Here is an 18,400-nt window from a genome sequence, read left to right on the forward strand (position 1 = left end):
TCGTTCAACTCTTTAGAGAAGCGAACCGATACGAATCTCCGCAAGAGGGAGAAGAAGCAGCCGCGTGTCAACGGTGGATCCGATTCCTGTCTCAGATACCGTGTTCCATTCGACGAAAATTAGATGCCACTTATCGACTACCTAAATATCCCTTCCCACGGCTCGGACCGTGCTGGAAATTACGATATTCGACAGGATACTTGGGAATCGAAGCTGATAAGCTAGGGAACGACGAATGACACGCGTAACGCGAGACCAGAATAAGATAACGCTGGACTGGTACAGGTGTATCAATGGATCTGGTAAGAAAAAAGCTTCTCGCACTACGGGAAACATGGTGTGTTAATGGATAGTGTAGTACAGTACTCTCCAAAAGTTTACTCTTCTAGCTCGTCGAAGTGTTCAATAAGAATATGTTGAAGACTATTTCTTAACTGAATCGAGCTTTGCAACTTGGTATTAAAAATTAACGAAAAAAAGTATAATGGAATAAGAAGAGTTTAATCTGTACAATGTAAGACAATACTCTCCAAGGGTTTATCCTTGCAGCTCATAGCAATATTGTAAAAGAATATATTGAAGATAATTTTTTAATTAAATTAAGCTTCGCAACTTAATATTAAAAATAAACAAAGAAAGTATGATGAAACAAGTAGAGTTTTCCCTATACGCTGAAGGAGAGTACTGTCCAAGAATTTACTCTTGTGACTCATGGCAATATCGTTCAAGACAATTTTTCAACTAAATTGAGCCTTGCAGCTTGGTGTTCGAAATAAAGGAAAAAGTACGATGGAATAAGCAGAGTTCGCCGTTTACACAGTGGGTAATGGTCGAATACTCGGTGTCTCGTAATTCTCCGGTTACAAGAGCAAACGGCGGGACGGTAAGTAATAACCATCAGCTCCTCTAAGCTAGCCGAGTTTCCGGACGAGCAGAACCGCGATCCGAAAAGCAGGAACGATCGTTATCTCGCGTTGCTCGCGCGGAATCGATATCGAAGACGGTACCGTACGTTACGGTGCACGCGAAGGGTACCACCCGGTGTACCCGGTACCCAATAAATATCAGAGCTGGTATACGCACAACAGGGTTACATATAGGCAACCGGCATGGTCCTGGCCACGATATCCGTCCTATCTACCTGCAAGGTAACTCGACTGTGTAATCGCGAGTCTCTTTCTTTCTACGGTGTAACGCACGGACAAGCGACTCGTAAGGGATCTCAGGAGACCTCGAAGGCCAACTAGCTGCCGCTATTCCTCATCCGTATTATCCAGCAGTTGTTGCAACTCGTTTGGCAGTCCTGCAGCGTTGCTCGAGGTGCAGCACGGTGGCTAGTCTTAAGTGCTGTCATACGAGCATAGCATTGAAGTCGGGTACGCTGTTGGAGAGATTGAAATGTTTGTTGTGTCTGATGGATGATCGCTTGATTATATATCGTACCTCTGAAAGATTGAAGAACACGATTCCATCCTCTATGTATATTTCGTTTATTATCCTCGTTTCTTGCTACCTTTCATCTTCAAACTTGAAATCATTCTTTCACGGATTCAATATTTTTCCAACATTGCAGAGTATCGGTACCCCGGGCTGGATTAAAACCACAACACCGTAACAAATTAATCGTTCCTCTACCATCCTCGAACCGTATCATTATATCAAAGTCAATCACATCGCGAAACATTTTTATCCAACTTTGTGACAGTGTGTATCCGGTTTGAAAAATCGTCGAACACGCCTCGGAGTACGGTTGATAACAGGTGTAGCGCGTCAAACTTCCTCCGTGTCCATCTACCGATTCGTTACCTCTGTTTCAAAGAAGTCTCGGGTATGTCTAACACGGCTCGCGACACGCCCTTGTGATTTTATTGTGAGCCGCTTAATCTTGATTACCGGTGTAACCGTCGAATGTGTTAGGGAGTTTCTTTTCGCTGATTCGCGGAATCGTTAGTCGCGGACGTCGAGTTTACCGGGCGAGACAAATCTAGGGTTGGGCGAAAACGAGTAGGCATCATAGGCGCGAGTAATAAGGCGGCTTACTCTCGCTGCCTATCGGTCTTCGATTTAATTAACGGCCTCCGGTCAGCCGTAACTCGCTAATTGCGAGGCTCGAGGTGGTCGCAAACGCATCGCGAGCATTCGACGGTGGACAGGAAGGGCGGCCTCGTTCGAAGGGAATCGTCGATCGATCTTCCCGACGCTCGCGATACCTTTTTTCCCCCGTCCTTTCTACCGCTTCTAACCGGTCACTACCTCGCTTTCTTCCTGATTACCTTTTGCGGACCAAAGGCTCTGCGCTCGATTGACTTCGATGCTTCAATCCCCCTTCAAATTATCTGGAATTACGTACGTCGCCCGAAGGACTACCTTCAAATACGCCTCTTCCATTTACTCTGATCCTTTGTGTCATGACGATTCAGTTGTACAGCGAGCCGATGGGGAAAAGGGTGGATACATTATTCAAGTCGTACTTAACACAGCTGTGTTATTCTTTTTAGTTTGACACTTTGCGTTCCAAATTTTCCTTCTCCCTTCGTTTCTTAACCCTTTGACTGCGGGGAGAATTATTTCAAGTTCAAGATGTTTTCGACAGATTGATATAAAAATTTTAGTAGCTATATTCAATAAAAATTATCAATGCATTACTAATTACACATCACGTGTTATCAAATTATAATTGATTTAATTCTTATTTTGTACACACAAAACTCGACAGTCAAAGGGTTAATTAAAATTCACTTATCAGCGCCAGTAATCAATGTTCCCCGTGGCACTGAAAGTGTTAAGGAATCGACAGAAATATGACTTTCTCCTATCTATCCGATCGATTTTAATCTCGTTCGCCTTAACGAACCACCCGGGGCAAAAAGATCTCGTCGACAACACCCACGCGGCGTCCCATTACCATAACAATTCCACGTACACGCATAAGGGTTGCAACTAACAAGGCAATTAATATATAGATCCGTAACTCGGGAATAGTTCCTGTTCTTCTTCTATCCTCATCTCGCTCGTCCCTATGGATACACGATAAACGCGTCCTTTTCTCACATGCGGTGGCCGCATAAATCTATGAGCCTTAAACCGCGCGTGGTTCCGCGAGATTTATATTAACCGCGCGAGCATACGCGTATCGCGTACACGCTTTAACGCGGCCGCGAATGCTAAATACCCGCGATGAAGGAGCAGCAGCAGGAACTTAGAGAGGAGAGATCGTAAAGCATAGAGCGATTTGAAAACGGCCACGTTCGAGAGCAAAAGGGGGAACGTTAGAGGCACGCTAGGGAGGCGCGATGGTAATGAGCGGAGTAATGAATTTCGCTAAACGCCACTCGCCTACGTGGATATCTCGTAAACGACGAGACTTATGCCAGCTGAACGAGACACACTGCGCCCTGTTGCTCGCTTCCTGCTCCACCGTACCGCACCTCTCCTCTTCCACCTTGTTACGCGTTCTGACCACCTAGGGATCTCTTTTTACGCTTACCACGTAATTTACACCGGACGAACTTTGCCAAGTTTCAACCGTGTTCCCCGTGATTGATCATTCGCGCTCCTGAATTTTATTTGATATTTTCATTTTATTTTGGAAAAGAAATAATGAAATTACGTGGAGTTTAAAGTTAGATTTAGAAATAGCTTCCCTTATTTGGAAAGATAATCAATAAGGCGGAGGAGCTGAATTCCTTCTTAAGAGTCGTCGTTTTGCGAAACGCGAGGAGCGCACACAGGTGCTCGGTAAGATAATAAATTTCAGTAAACGCTGTTCGTTTACACGGAAACCTCATAAAGCTAGGATTTAGAGTTCGAACACCAGCGATGCTTCCTGGCGGACACCGTTCCCGATGTTCGCTCGACCACCTGCTGCCGTCCTGATCAAGTGGGCGGCAATTGAAATATTCTGACCGTGATATCGTAAATAAGATGACCGTCGTAATTAGAGTAACAGGGTATAATAATCTTCGATCTCGGGATAGGTTAATTTTCTTCCATGAGTATCTTTCGAGGGATAATTGATTTCGTCAAACGATTCGATTTCCAAGAATGAAAACTTCCGTTCATTGACGAGGCACGATTTCCACAAGGCTGGAATTGCCATGGACGTTTGACAAAACACTCGCATTCCATCGATGCCATTCTCGATATATCGAGAAGTGAATGCACCGAAAGACCTTAAAGGCCATCGCGGTATAGGAATTAATTCGTCTTGGGGGAATTTCCTGGTGAGCGTAGGTGTCCGAGAATGGCGGTGAAAGTCTGTCAGGTTCTAAAACCGATTGATCGATTTCTAATCGATTGCAACCGATGCGTGAGGCAAAGTTCCGCCAAGTGCCATCGATAAATATTGAAATGTCTCTAAATCTCATTAATTTTAACGATTCTCGAGCGTGTATCGCTTGTCAGCCGATTGCAACGCGGCTTCGATGAAAATGAGGACTCGCGAAAGACACGTAAAATGCCCACGTTGCGTGCTATCGCGGGTAGAAATATTGTCGATGAGAACGGGCGTCGTAATTCGTCGCTAATCACCACGTGCGCACGGTGTGGGAGTCAGCACCGCGGGAGAATGTCAGTGAAAGTCTATCTCGCCGATCGTTCCTACGATGATTGTCGTCCCACGTGTTCTCACCGGCACGACAATCGCTTCCTGATGAAGCGAACGACCCATTCGATAAGCAGTAAGGAGGATTCCGAAGCCTCTATAAGAGGATCCTCGAACGGTTGTTACAGCTACAACATATGGTTGGTTTAAGAGCTGTAATGGTACATCCTAAACGTCATTTAGTCAGCATTATGTCAGCCTGCGTTCTGCGTCTCGTAAATTTGGAATTTGAAGAGGTACGATAAAGTTTCTGGCTTTCTTCTCTTCGATGAAATTTTACAAAGGCTTAATTTATCAAAGTCTCTATTATTAACTCGGAGTAACTTTGTATACTTTTTAGGTTAATACCTAAAGTTAAATGCATAATTTTTTAACAAAAAGGCTTCGTATATTGAAAGTATAATTTTCAGAGAAACAGTGTAAAATTTAGAAAATTAAAATAATGTGAAATAATAAATTAAATTAAAATCGTGTCTCTTTCCATGGTCCGCCGTCCGAGGGTTAAAGATAGCAATGCAAACTCCACGAACTTTAATCATATCGCAAGGGTTAATTTTGCTCGATATTAGCATGACCTCGGTGTGTGGTAGTATAGACATGAAAAAAGTCACAACAATGGCTTTCGAAGCTTTTCCTCCTCCGCCCTGTCCATTGTATCTCTCAGCACGTGAATTACCATGCGAATTTCTAAAAATCAGATTGATGTCAATTACAGTTCGTACTGAAAAATTCTTCTCGCGTTTCACGGAACAATGCTTAATCTCAGTCGAACTAATATAAAACACGTTGTTAATCAGATTTCGTTGGAAGATATATAAACACAGAAGCGTTGTTAAATCTCGTCGAAATTGTTAGCTGCTTTCTGTAAAAGTGTCGATACCTTGTCAGGTGAAATTGATACGTTTCAAGCGAAAACACGATCGACATAACTCAGAGTGGAACAAATAGCCCTCGTACTCGATCGACTCGATAGTGTACAGTACAACGAGCCTCGTTGTATTTGCCATCGATCTTGATTTATCGGTCCACCGATGGACGCGAATGCTCGATCGCAATTTGCATCGGGCCACACTGCGATTTGTAACGTGTTCACGCTTTCGCTAGACCGGCCTCCCTCAAGGGTTCGCTGATTTATGCGAATAATTAGAAAACGAGTTGGCGCGGATCGAGAAATTCGTGCGGTCTGTCCAGTTGAATGTGTCGCGACGAAAAGGTTCGACGGTTCGAAGGCGGCTGGAGGAATTGGTACGTACGCCTATTAGCTAGCTGTTCTATAAATAGTCGTGTATTAGTAGGTGCAACAAAGGGATGCCAACGAAGCGGCCGTGCCCATGCCCGGAGACGCGAGTTTCGCGTGCGCGAGAAGCGTGCACGCGCTCGCTCACGCCCGCGATTATCTTCTGCAGGCACCCAGTGGTTCACGCTTCCAACCAGTGGCCCGAGCAGTGCGTTGTAGGTAGTAGGCAGTCAAGGTGGGCAGGGTCAGGAATTCCTAGGCGTGCGAGAGTGTCTGGCACACATCGCCACAGCCCGGAAACGAGGCACAGCTCTCTCGAGGCCGTTCACCAACGGCCGCAAGGACGTTCTTGCGAGTCGAAGAGGACTCTTCGTCGATGCCTGGGATCTTTCATTTGCTGCTGTTTCTGCATAAAACGCGAGAACAATTTTGGTTCACCACAAGGACGAAAACTTGGGTATTTGTTTGTAAGGTCACTGATGATCGTTCGATCGTAAAAGTTTGGAGATGATCGAGGTAGAAGTTGAAAAGACTGTTTAACACGTTCGCGACGGGGTGTTTCATTGGTCAGGCTGAGCAACCGGTGTTACATGAGCTATTATCGCGTTATAGCATTTAAATAACTGATTATTGTAATTAACAAATTTTTTTTAACCCCGCCCCACGGCGGGAACACTAGATTCAGGCCCCATCGCGAACGTGTTAAATTTTTCAATTTTGATATAATTTCTATTCGCTAAAAATAACTACGATCTTCATCTCGTCCGGAGAGTCGGCGACGCACGGGCAGTTAACATATTTCAATTGAGACCTTAGTATTTTCAATTTCTCTTCATGTCACATATTCTCTATTTCACTTTTCTGTTATTTTTATAAAGAAAAATTTGAAGTATCGTTTAAAAAGAACAAGTTTCTGGCGAATATTTCACTAGAATTTGGATTTCCTCGTGTTTCTCTTGGTGAGCAGCATCTCTTTGGATTTGCCGCGGACATACTGTTGGCAATAAATACCTGAGACCAACATAATTCTCCAGGAGGACACCATGCGTCATGCTAGATTGGTATCGGAGACGCGTTATCGTCTCGGCGCGACTTTACGGTATAACCTTATACCTTACATGTGTACAGAAGAAGGGACTGTGCCACCCTTCTCGCGTCGTTTCTGGACGTTGTTCCGACGGTACCCTAAAATATGCCCGTTGGCCGATGTATATTTTACAGGTTGAAGTTGGATCTAGAACCTAGACAAAAGACTCGGTAACCTTTCCCAGAAAATTTATTCTTCAGACCCTTTCTTATCTCTTTCATATAAAGTAACGCATGCAATTTAGGTTATTTTTCCTTTGGCGTCGTAATGAAAGCAATTACCTCGAAATAAACGTAAAACAATAAGGATGAAGAAACCGATGAAACGGAATATCCAGCACCGCGTACCGGAGGGTCAGAAGCGAAGGAAATCTCGTGGTCCATGGAATCAGGGAAGAAACGGAATTAATTGTCCATTTGGGAAATCAAGGGTTTCGCGGGAACCGGAGTTGGCCGCAAAAGCGATGCTGCAGGGCGAAGGAATTCGAGGAACCCGCTTGTGCGCCGAGCGAATCGGCGGAATAGCAAAGGGTACCGAAAGGCGGTTTCTTCCTTGGACTTTGCAAAAGAAGGGACCGCCGTCCGGCACGTTTTTCCAGGCTGCGGAGCCGCGGTTTACAAAAGCCGATGTCAGTTCCGCCGATAGAGAGATTCCATTGGACGCTGTGCACTGGGGCTGCCGGGCAATATCGACGAGCGACGATCTACCCAATTAGTAACCATCGCGAATTCCCATTAGCCCATGCGAACTATCGGCCAATCTGCCTGCCTCCAGTTCCTTTTCTCTTCGTATGTACATTCGTCACCGAAAGTGCACTCGAATCAACCTTCCGTTATTGAGCCTTCGTCTATGCCAGAAATTGATACCTCAGATAAAACGGCAATTTCCGTCGACCTATTAAATCTTTCCCACGAAATACTAATTAAATAACACGAAGAGATAGCAGGATTATGCTTGGACAATGACTCTTTAAGCTGTATCGTTTCATCGCTTTCGATATCAGTCTGCTTGTCAATGCATCAAATGCAATCTGCATGCAGATACATACCCTCTATGTACGTGTACTTTTGTTAACGAGTATACGCGATCGCGGCCGCGACAATGGTATGAAAGACATCGTTAGGGTATCTTCATATCAGGGATTAAATGAAAGTTTTTATACGGAGCTTAACACTTTAAGGAACGGTGTCAAGGATTCGTGAATCTAAATTTGAACCCTTTATGATGTTATTCTTTATCTCATTTTTATTATCACGCTCCATTGAGTGTGCTTATGTCACGACTTTTGTGTGTCTGTCAGATTTTGAATAAGGGTCATATACTTCTATTAATTATATTAAATTTATGTTTAATATATAATATAATTAAACTTATTTTTTTATGATGAATCGATATTTGAGGAATTCATTCAAGGTATATTAACAAAAATATTGCTTTATTGAATCAAGGAGCGTGCTTCGAGTCCGTCTTGACCGCACTTGTTTATTCTATCAGTGCTACATGATGAAAATTCACAAAGAAACAGTAGGGGTATTGTAAAAAATGTTTCTCATCAGTTGTAAAAGAAATCTTTTAAAAGTGATCAGATTCGATCACTGTGAAGGCGGCTTAATTCCGCATGGTCGGCAAAGCAGAGAGCTTGCCAGCATAAGGTTCTCTTCGGCAACGCATACGATGGCCTCTTGCCTCGGCAGATTGTTGACCGTGATTGCAATTAGTAACCCGGCGGGGGCCCTGTGTGCCTTGGAAAGGCGCGTCTCTCCCTTTCTCCTCCTCCTCATCTGGCTAATATCTTTCGGGCCCTCTTCTTCTTTCGGCCCTGACCGCCCCCGAACATGTCAACCGGCCACGGCTGACCAGGGTACGTTCGACGCGGACCAAGAAGACGACCGTAATGGACATTTGTTAAGAGGGAAACGACCGATCGAACTCCTTCCTGCAGGTTGGATTACTCGTCGGTTAGCTGGCCAGGAGACATCGAGATACCGAATCTATTCCTCGTAATTACCTGGAAAGACGCCGGCCAACCTTTCAGACAGCGTAACGTCTCTCACGCATGCGAACGACACGACTTTCTGGCCTCGCAATCGTCCATGGTAGTAATATTACTGAACCAACTGTATAGTTGGATTATTTCAAAGAAATATTTAGAAATCTCCTTCAAACAACAATTAACCGAGAAATCGAGCAGACAATAAGATACATTGACCAAAGTACGATCTAAGCGTTGCGAAACGATCGAACGAGAAATCGATTCGCTGCCGATACGCGTTCGATGGCTCTACCGCATACCGCGCGATGAAATATTGGAACGGCCTTTTATATGCATCGTTCCGTGGTAGTTAGCCTCCGTCAGAACGAGTATACACATGAACGGGCACGTTGTACTGCAGGTGCACACACGCGTCCTGCGTAGGCAGCACAGGTAACGAACAATCAGCGCCGCCCGTTACAACCGTGATTTTATGTTCCAATTTGCAAACGCGACGTTAAAGCTCCTCTCGACGTCGGCAACCACCAACACCATCCTCGTCGTCGTCGTGTCGTCGTCGCGTTCTTCCGATGTCCTTCCAATTCCTCCACCTCTTCGCCCATCGGCCGTGAGAACAGATTACCGGCTAAAACTGCGTTACAACCTCGTAATATTCATCATGGGAATAATATCGCGGTGAATTAACAAGCTGCATTAACGATCCCCTGTATCGGTATGGAAATTCATTTTGCAAAAATTATTTTTTATAAAGTGAACGAATTTGATTACGAGTATCTACATCCTGAGTAATTGTAAATATATTGGTAGCTATGGAAACAAATTCCAAATTTTTAGGATATTTTACAACACTTTGATCTCGAATAGATTAATACTATAATAGAAGTTTTATTAACCCTTCTTTGAATTACGGGGGCGCAGTGACCCTCGAAATCGCTAAATTAAATATTATAAAGCAAATTCCTCTGCATCAGTAATTTTGCCATGAAAATTTATCAAATAATTCTTGTGGCCATCACTTACTAAAAAAAAGAAGCTCCCCTTTTAAGTATCGCAGCACTTGAATCTCAATAGCAATTACACCGCACACGCTGGTATAATCGAAATGTTTTCCCAAGGGGGAGCAATGTTACAGCGTGTTGAATATTCAACGTCGATTTGATCGATCGAGATCGAGCTTACGACGGTACAGAGAAACGAAGGAGGGGTAAGGATGTCGTTGGAACAATAAGATCTCGCGAGTCGGTCGACAAACTGAACGATGGGGTGGGGGGTTAACTACCCCGTTACAGGATATAATTTACATAAACCATAAACATCAGGATCGAACAATAAACGTAAATAATTACCTATATTCTTAAACTGTCATAATAAATACCGCGCATCCATCGTGGTGCGGCTCGTTCCGCACGTAGCCCGTTGGATGGTTCTGTTCCACGGTTCGTTTCATCTGCCATTTCTCTTTTCTTTTTTTTCCACCGCTTCGTTAAATTATATTTTTACGAGGCTGGATCGAGCGCTGATTACGAGGCAAGTTATCGCCGCCTCTAATACAACGGACGGAGAACGGACCGGGTACGAAACTGGATCGTCGACATTATCCTCTCGAAAACTGTCTCGAAACGTTGACGTTGTCGCGTACGTGCGATACTCGAAAAGATATTGCTGAATCGCCTTCCTTGTACTTCGTACCCTCTATCAACTTTCTCAGAATTATTTCCAGCTAATTAGTTAGGCTAATTGACGTAAGGCAAAGGCTATCTTTGTTATTAACTTCAACAGGTACAGAGTGTACTGAGATAGGTAGAAGATAAAATATCAATCAAGAAAAGCTTCTTTTTAATTATTCTAGAAGATATAATTGCTTAGAAATTTATATTAAATGGTTCATCTCGAAATATAGAAAATTTGTTATTAAGTTCAACAGGCATGGAACGTACTGAGATAGGTGCAAGATATAATATCAATAAAAAAAGCATCTTCTTTTTAATTATTCCGGAAGATATAATTACTTAGAAATTAATGACAAATAGTTCATTCCAAAATTAGAAAATTTGTTATTAACTTCTACAGGTATGGAACGTACCAAAATAAGTGGAAGATATAATAAAAAAAGCTTCTTCTTTTTAATTATTCTGGAAGATATAATTGCTTGAAAATTTATGTCAAATGCTCCGTTTCGAAAGATAGAAAATTTCCAACGAATGTATGTTATTTTTTATTGGATAGAAGTAAAACGTTTAATTAAATCAGTCGATCCTGTCGATCAGTACGACGTTGATTGAAAGACGCAAGGGAGAGCGGTATAAGCGCGAAGAAATGAAATTTAATGGAAACGCATCCTATCCGTTGCTTCGTTCGGATCACGTACACGATCTGGAACGTATGACCGAGGATCTAGGAATTCGAGAAAGAAACTTGAAATGTTGCACGACGGGATCCGGCAAGAGGTTCATCCAGATCAAAGGCTCCGTTGACCCTCTGACTGACGAAACGTTGGATTTATTCCGACGTTCTCCACTGCCTCCTAAACAAACCGGACACGTACCTCGAAAAGAAGTAACGGAGACACTCTTGTTTGGTAAAAGAAAGATGAACTGAACCATGATAAAAATAATACCACGAACGAAATAGCGCGATCGTGATTTAAAAAAAAAAGAAATGTATTTAATAATTTTTCATCCATCCTAAGGTCTTATTTACATGAAAGGTACCAGGGATCCGGAGTTGGAGAATTTCAACGAGAAGCAGTGGTCGAACCGAGGACCATTTGCAATTCCGAATTGTTTCGGAAACTAATTTCTACGTAGAACAGTCGAAACCAGCCTGGTGTGTCTACGTGGTTACACTGTCGTGTACAGAGGCTTCCGGTAAATTAGATTAGTTCGAATGTTCGTTACAATCGAGTCGTGTTACTTTGTTACGACGACCGGAGAGGAGTGTCAGTCTCACCTGGGATTTACGCCTCAGCACCGGACGAGTTTCCCAATTTTTACTTATTCCTGAAAGTTATGCTCGTTGAAAGTTTAGATTGCGATAAAAAAGAGGAGGTGGCGAGGACATCCTCCATTATAAGTTAAATTGTGTGTCCACGGTAATGGAACTGAAATTCTGAAAAATTCTATGAATAGAATTGCGGAATCGAACTAAGGTGAAGGTGAAAATTTCAATAATATCGAAACAAATTCACGATGTTTTGTTATTAATTAACGAATTTTACTAAAATATCTTGATTTACCGAAAGCACTTGCTATCGGAACTCAATGAAACTCAGGTACTCTACAAGTGTAAATCAAGTGGCGAACTAATTCCACGATGTAATCAAACTTCCGCGCATAGAATTCTACGGAAACCGCATCGATTCCTATAGGTACGCTCTGTTTCCTGTATTCAACACGACCGGGTAGACAGTCGCTAGAATCACAAACCTGTTCCATGCATTGATTCTACAATAACTTGAAGAAAGATCTCGCAAGCAATGATCGAACATGAAAATGAACCACATTTAAATCAGTAACTACTGAAGATACTTTACCTTCTACCTGGTACGACAGCGTGTCCGTGTTCCTGTCTCGCGCGCGTAGGGAAGAAAAAGCATAAACAAAGAAGAAAAGAAAATGATAAAAAAAGAAAGGAAGAGGGAGTAGAGTTGGTGATTCGCGACAGGTCGAAGCGGTTAGAGGATTTATTTGGTCGTTCGGTGGGTCTCGCGTTCGATCGTAGCCGGCCATTAATCGATTAATCAATTAAGCGAGCGATTAATTATCGAAGCAGAGCGCCGGTGTGAAGGTGGTAGAGGCGAGGGGGTAGGTGAACGGCGGTAATTAAATCGTCGCGTCGAGACCAATCGGACGCGGTCGAGGGAGCTCGACGAGAGGCCACAAATGATTTTGTCGTAACGACGTGGAGCACCCTGGACCGAGGCTCCGCCGGCTAATTAAGTCTTAGTCGTATTCGTTTGGTTCTTTTGCCCCGATGATCGTTCGGGCTAACCGGCTCGAAAGTCACCACTTCAAGGTTGATTCACACGAGGCGACACCGTACGCTAACCCGGCCAACAGCGTATACTGGTAGCGTACATTGAAATATTATCGTGCTACGGTATCTCGAATACGCTCTTGTTCTAACCGGCCATTTGCATGTTCCTCGTTCAACAGCCACGCTAAGGGAGGAAAGTTTTTTCATCGTATCATCTGTCGACAGGTATTCGTTAGAAGAACAGGGTACATTGGCATAATTAGAAATAAAGGGCCAAAATGGGTACTGACCTCATTTCTTAAAATCTTATTTTAATAAAAATAAATATTTCAGCCAAAATATTTAGAAGGTGCATTGGCATAACTGGAAATAAAGGGCCAAAATGGGTACTGCGCTCACTTTTTTAAATCTTATTTTAATAAAAATAAATATTGCAATTGGAAAAGCTACCCCGAAAAAGAATCTGAATTATGCCAATAGATTTGACTGATATTTGCAATTCCAAGTACTTTAAGTTAATTTTGTTAATGAAGCTACTTTTTAAATTGATTTTCATTTGTTTTTCCACAGGATCAACAAGGTGTCCCTTAAAAAAATGAGAACCTCTGTGTACGAGAAGTTGGACGAGAAAGGACCAACCATGATGTGGTCGCAATCTGACTACTCGTATCGTCGGAGTCGACTTTCGCGATAAGTACAAACGGAGACGATAATGCGAAACAGCGACGAAAAATCTGTGTATATGCACTCATCCACCGCGGGCGTGGGAACCGCAAATAGGGAGGGTTTTTATCATTCCGTACAAAAGACGATAGCGATTTTTTCTCGTTCAACAATTTCACGATGTCTGCAAAGCGAATCATTGTGACGATCTACGACGGATCTGATGGTAACCGTGAGAGTTAAAAAGTCACGTCGGTTCTCAAGCTCCCCATCGATGACAGCGATTGGGACACCTGGAGGGATTCGAAACAGAAAGGATGCATCGATTAACACAGATGCGGGACAACACCCTATTGTGTTCGATCTTATCGTATCGACAGTTGTTTGTGCATCACGATTTTTACGTGTCGATGAGTTTACGATACGTTTCATCACGATTCCAGTAGAATTTGATGCATTTTTTACGTGCATTCTTAGATTTGTATTCGATAAACAGTTTCTGCTCTGATATCTATAATGTATGATTTGTATGCTTGTAAATTAAATAATCTCCTGCTATTTTTTTTTTACAAAATTATTTAACCTTTGGAGGATCATATACTTAGAAAATTAATTTAATATAATTAATAAATTAATTAATAAATTAGCTCCCCACATAAAAGGTTAAAAATGTATCAAGTTTAATTGTACATGAGTTGCCTTCAAAGTTTCATAAGAGGATATCTCGTTATATACTGGAGAAGCTTTTTTCAATGACAAATTAGCTCGTCGTACCCAATTAAAAAGTTAATCTTCAACGATGTTTCAACCTATCACTGTAACATCGAGGATTCCAATTGTTCGACAAAAGTTTTCAAAACGCGTCCACACAACAAAGTTACAATCCACGAGGTAATTAGAATAGTAAGAGCAAACTTTGACCATCCGGTGTCCTGTTGTTCTAAAACTCGTCTCTCTGTTCTAAACCAGAGACCAGTGGTAAAGGTGCGTTCTTAGCCCGGAGGTCTTATGATGAATTTCTCGCAAAATGTCTGACATTAACCCAGAACGAAGTTCACCGCCTAAGGCTCGTGCCGTGTGGCACGTATATTTGTAATTCTAATGGGGAACGTGCTGGCAAAGAGGTTGGAGTTAGTGTTGTTCGTCTCGTAATCGTCGCTATGGAACTCGATGCTGGTCGCCTCTGGCGTTTTGGACACAGCCTAAAATAATCCACGTCCATCGTTTGCCACGGAATCCATCTGTATAAGGTAAGTCGAAAGTTTTGCATCTGTATATATTTAATTTTTTCTTTCTTTCATTTTTTTTTTGTTCTTCATCCGTGTACCCACCTTACCGAGTCTGTTCACGTAACGATCTACATAATAACTCGTGTAATGCAAACACTACGTGGACGTTAATAGCGAGCCTAATACGCGCGTATTATTATAAATGGCTATGATTTTAACGAGCACGTACTATGCGAAACGATAATTTATTGCATAGACGAAATAGTGTGCGTACAAGTAACACGGGGTCGAACAGTAGTAGGACGTACGATAAGAATTATTACGCATTCGTATCACGGAAAATATGTAGGTAATCAATGGTCTGCACCCGGCGATCTGTTACCGAGTGTGAGAACTTTCGCGTGAACATTTTCACCCGGTGATCCCGTTCCAGGATATCAAATCGAATTGTCGCCTCGGGTTTAAACGCGCCATCACGGAAGTCGTCGGTTCCTTTAATCGCGAAATTATAAACCATTTTTTTCCATTCGTTTCGCCTTTCGTTAGACTTTATTCTCATTGATTCCGATGAAAAAAAGGATTAAACGGAATCCGGTGTTTCGGGCGAGATAGCTTTTATAAGAGCAGAAAGCCTTCAATTTCGACGCGAAAAATCGTCGTTTAAGTCGCCGATAAATAAAAGGTTATTGCGTGTCGCGTTGAGCGAGCCTGGCTGGCCACCGTGGTCCCCCATAAGTGGGACAGCTTTACGCAAGTTTTTATATCCTGGCCATTGTCACGGGGGGCTTTCTGGTCCCTTTCTCCGGCTCCCTATGCCCGGCGTATTCCTTCGGGCCCCGGTCATTGATATACGCCGACCGTAAAAGCGCGTTGCCGCTCGGTCAGATAATGCGAAAGAGGAAAGGCGGCGCGGCGTCGCGTCGGGACGAGAAGGGCGAGAAAAGGGCGACGACTGAGACGAAGGAGACAGGACCGTGCGTATGGCGTACGGCCGTGTACAGGGAACGTTGCAGATACGACATAAATAAGGGTCGTTGGTACGTGCAACGGGTATAACTGTTTTCCAACAGTATATAGGTGTGCCTCCCTTGTAATCCTTTCTCTGTTCTGTTCACGCGCGGTTTTGTCGCCCGATGAGAACCGCCCGGAGGCGACTTTAAACGCTGTTAAAGATAATGTTTCGCTGTACCTGGCTACTCTTAAACTTTCCTCTCGCACTTAAAGTCAAACGTTCCTTTCTTTCTTTTCTATTTATTTTTCTTTTTTTTTTTTCAAATACTTTCTTCCTCTTATCTGTCGTTGAATAAAAATGTTAATCTACTAATAACGGTTACTTATTTATGGTAATATTGTTTAGTTCGAGTAATTTCGTGTCGGTTAAAATGAATCCTTTCGTATCATCCGATATTAATAATGATCATTTGCGTAACGTTGCGATCCCGATGGGGACATCCTTGTCGTTGAATATTTAATTAAGCGACTTTGATGCCTTATAAAGTAGATGGAAATCGGCTGGCGTGAAACGATAAGATCGCAGAACCAGTAGTAATATTTCTTGATGGGACTATGAAATCCGTATACGATTTATTTGAATTCCCGGCGACAGCGGCACTCGGTAGGCTGGCTTGAAAATTAAAAGATTATTAATTGTATGTATCGAGAAACACGCTGTATGGGGGCTGTAGGATGGCGGGATGGAGAAAGAGACGAAACACGGGAGGATAACGAACGTCAAGTTAGATTATCGTATCCCGTGGATTTTCATCCGATCGGCTTCTTATCGCTGCTGACGATCGTCGTAATCGTACGGGTTTTTACTTTTAGATCCCACGAACGAATCCGAGCGTGAAGCTGCGAAGTTCATAGAAAACCACGGGTGGCATATCACTACCGATCGTTTCTATCTTTTCCTTCCTGTCTTATCCTTTCTGTTTTCTAACGGCTTCGATTTAATGAGAAACAATGTGTTGATCGCGATCCTAAAGATTTACCACGGAGCCTGGAATCTTCGAATTCTTTACCTTCTGTTTCTGTGGTGCACTAAAAAATTATTCATTTGTGTTAGCCTCGATTTACAGTTCGAATTCTTTTCATATTAGTTTTCCACCAATCTTGTGAATACTTAAGTAAGTTAAATTATCGCAAATTTTACTGTAATGAAACTAATCGTTGAAACTTACATATTTGTTATGCAATAATTAATGTTTTTAGCTGTTTTTAAATCTTATATATATAAAGCGCAAAGACGTTCGTCCGTGTCACTTTTCAACTTGAAAACTATTTCCAATTTTTTTATAGAAATTCTATGGGTCGCACATTTTAGCTTCGGGGTCCCTGGCACCCCAGATGCCATTATGTCAGTATGCAAAGAGTATTACTCGTATTTCGGGGTCCCTGACACCCCAAGATGATATTAGGTCGGTATACAGAGAGCGCCATTGATACACCGGGATCCCTAACACCCCGGCTGCCATAATGTCGATATTCAAAGAATATCATCGGTGCTTCGGGGTCCCTAACACCCCAAGCCATATGCCACTGTGCCATCTATATGAAAGCGGCGCAAACTATTCGTTTGAACTCGAAGTTCAGTCGATAAGTACACGTTCATTGCAACAGATTGACAGGAACGTAGATTATTACCAAGAAAAGGAAAGTAATTGATGTGATTAGTATTTCAGTTGTTAACAAAGATCGAGTGAATGATCTCGATTATGTACCATCTGATGGTATATAATATACTAAATGAGTTAATTTCAATTCTCACTACTAGAAGCGCTGTGATAGAATTCCAACTGCAGTTGGTACAGTAGGATGTGGCAAAGGAATGGTAAAACGCTTTCAAGTTCCCATGGGGTAATTTATCTTTTTTAGATAATAGATAAATACATACTTATTTTGTATTTTCATTTCACTAATGTTTTATGAATATTGTTTAGAAATAACTGAACAAATGTATTTCAGTGACTATAGACACAAAAGAGTGGACATGCCTTTGTTTACGGGGAGTCATGATTTAGGATATCTGGGGGAGACACCCCCAGATGAGATTAGGCAGTGACTACATAGTCACTAGATTAGGTCTGTATGTAGAAAGCACAGCCTGTTTTACCAGTCCTTTTACCGCACCTCAGACTGACATCTGAAAAGACCCAATTTTCACTTCTTTTGATTCTATTTCTTTCTTTTTCTTTTAGGAATCAGTCAAAAGCAGGGCAAGACTAAACAATTATTATCATAATTGTTTGATACACTGTTTGAATCTGTAATCACTGTGTATTTATGGGAAGTACTCCACCGCACTGCAGGATAGCGCTGCATTACAATTTGAAATCAGATAGATCAATGATCTATTTGAATTCAAATTTATTCTTTTAGCAGAAAATTGAAGAAAGTTAAAACATTTAAGCCAAAGGATACAAAATATATTTCCAAAGAATACGAATATAAACGTTTATTGTTTAATGAGAAAAGGATTAAAGGAAGTTTGAGAAATCAGCTGTTGCTCGACGGGGAGAACAGTTTCTGGCAGAATGCCGAAACGAGTATTTCGAACAATCAAACGCGGTACGAGCTTTCACCAGAACAGCCTGTAGCCCCTGGCTGTGATCCT

The 18,400-nt window shown here is 42.4% G+C and overlaps 1 protein-coding gene and 1 long non-coding RNA gene across 4 annotated transcripts in view; one reads left to right on the forward strand and one right to left on the reverse strand.

Annotated features, from left to right (window-relative positions):
- LOC117606479 (uncharacterized) overlaps positions 1 to 14,128 on the forward strand; it is a 103,885-nt gene extending 89,757 nt beyond the window's left edge. Inside the window, exon 4 of one of the 2 annotated variants that reach the window (XR_004581966.2) lies at positions 13,466 to 14,128. This is a non-coding gene — a long non-coding RNA (uncharacterized LOC117606479). The remainder of the gene's footprint in view (positions 1 to 13,465) is intronic. The other variant, XR_004581965.2, reaches the window with a different exon arrangement.
- The window catches only part of LOC117606470 (uncharacterized), a 108,139-nt gene that overhangs the window by 45,140 nt on the left and 44,599 nt on the right, over positions 1 to 18,400 (reverse strand). The gene's annotated exons all lie outside the window — the stretch shown is intronic.

This window comes from Osmia lignaria, chromosome 9, assembly GCF_051020975.1.
Source record: "Osmia lignaria lignaria isolate PbOS001 chromosome 9, iyOsmLign1, whole genome shotgun sequence".
In the NCBI taxonomy this organism is placed as follows: Eukaryota; Metazoa; Arthropoda; class Insecta; order Hymenoptera; family Megachilidae; genus Osmia; species Osmia lignaria.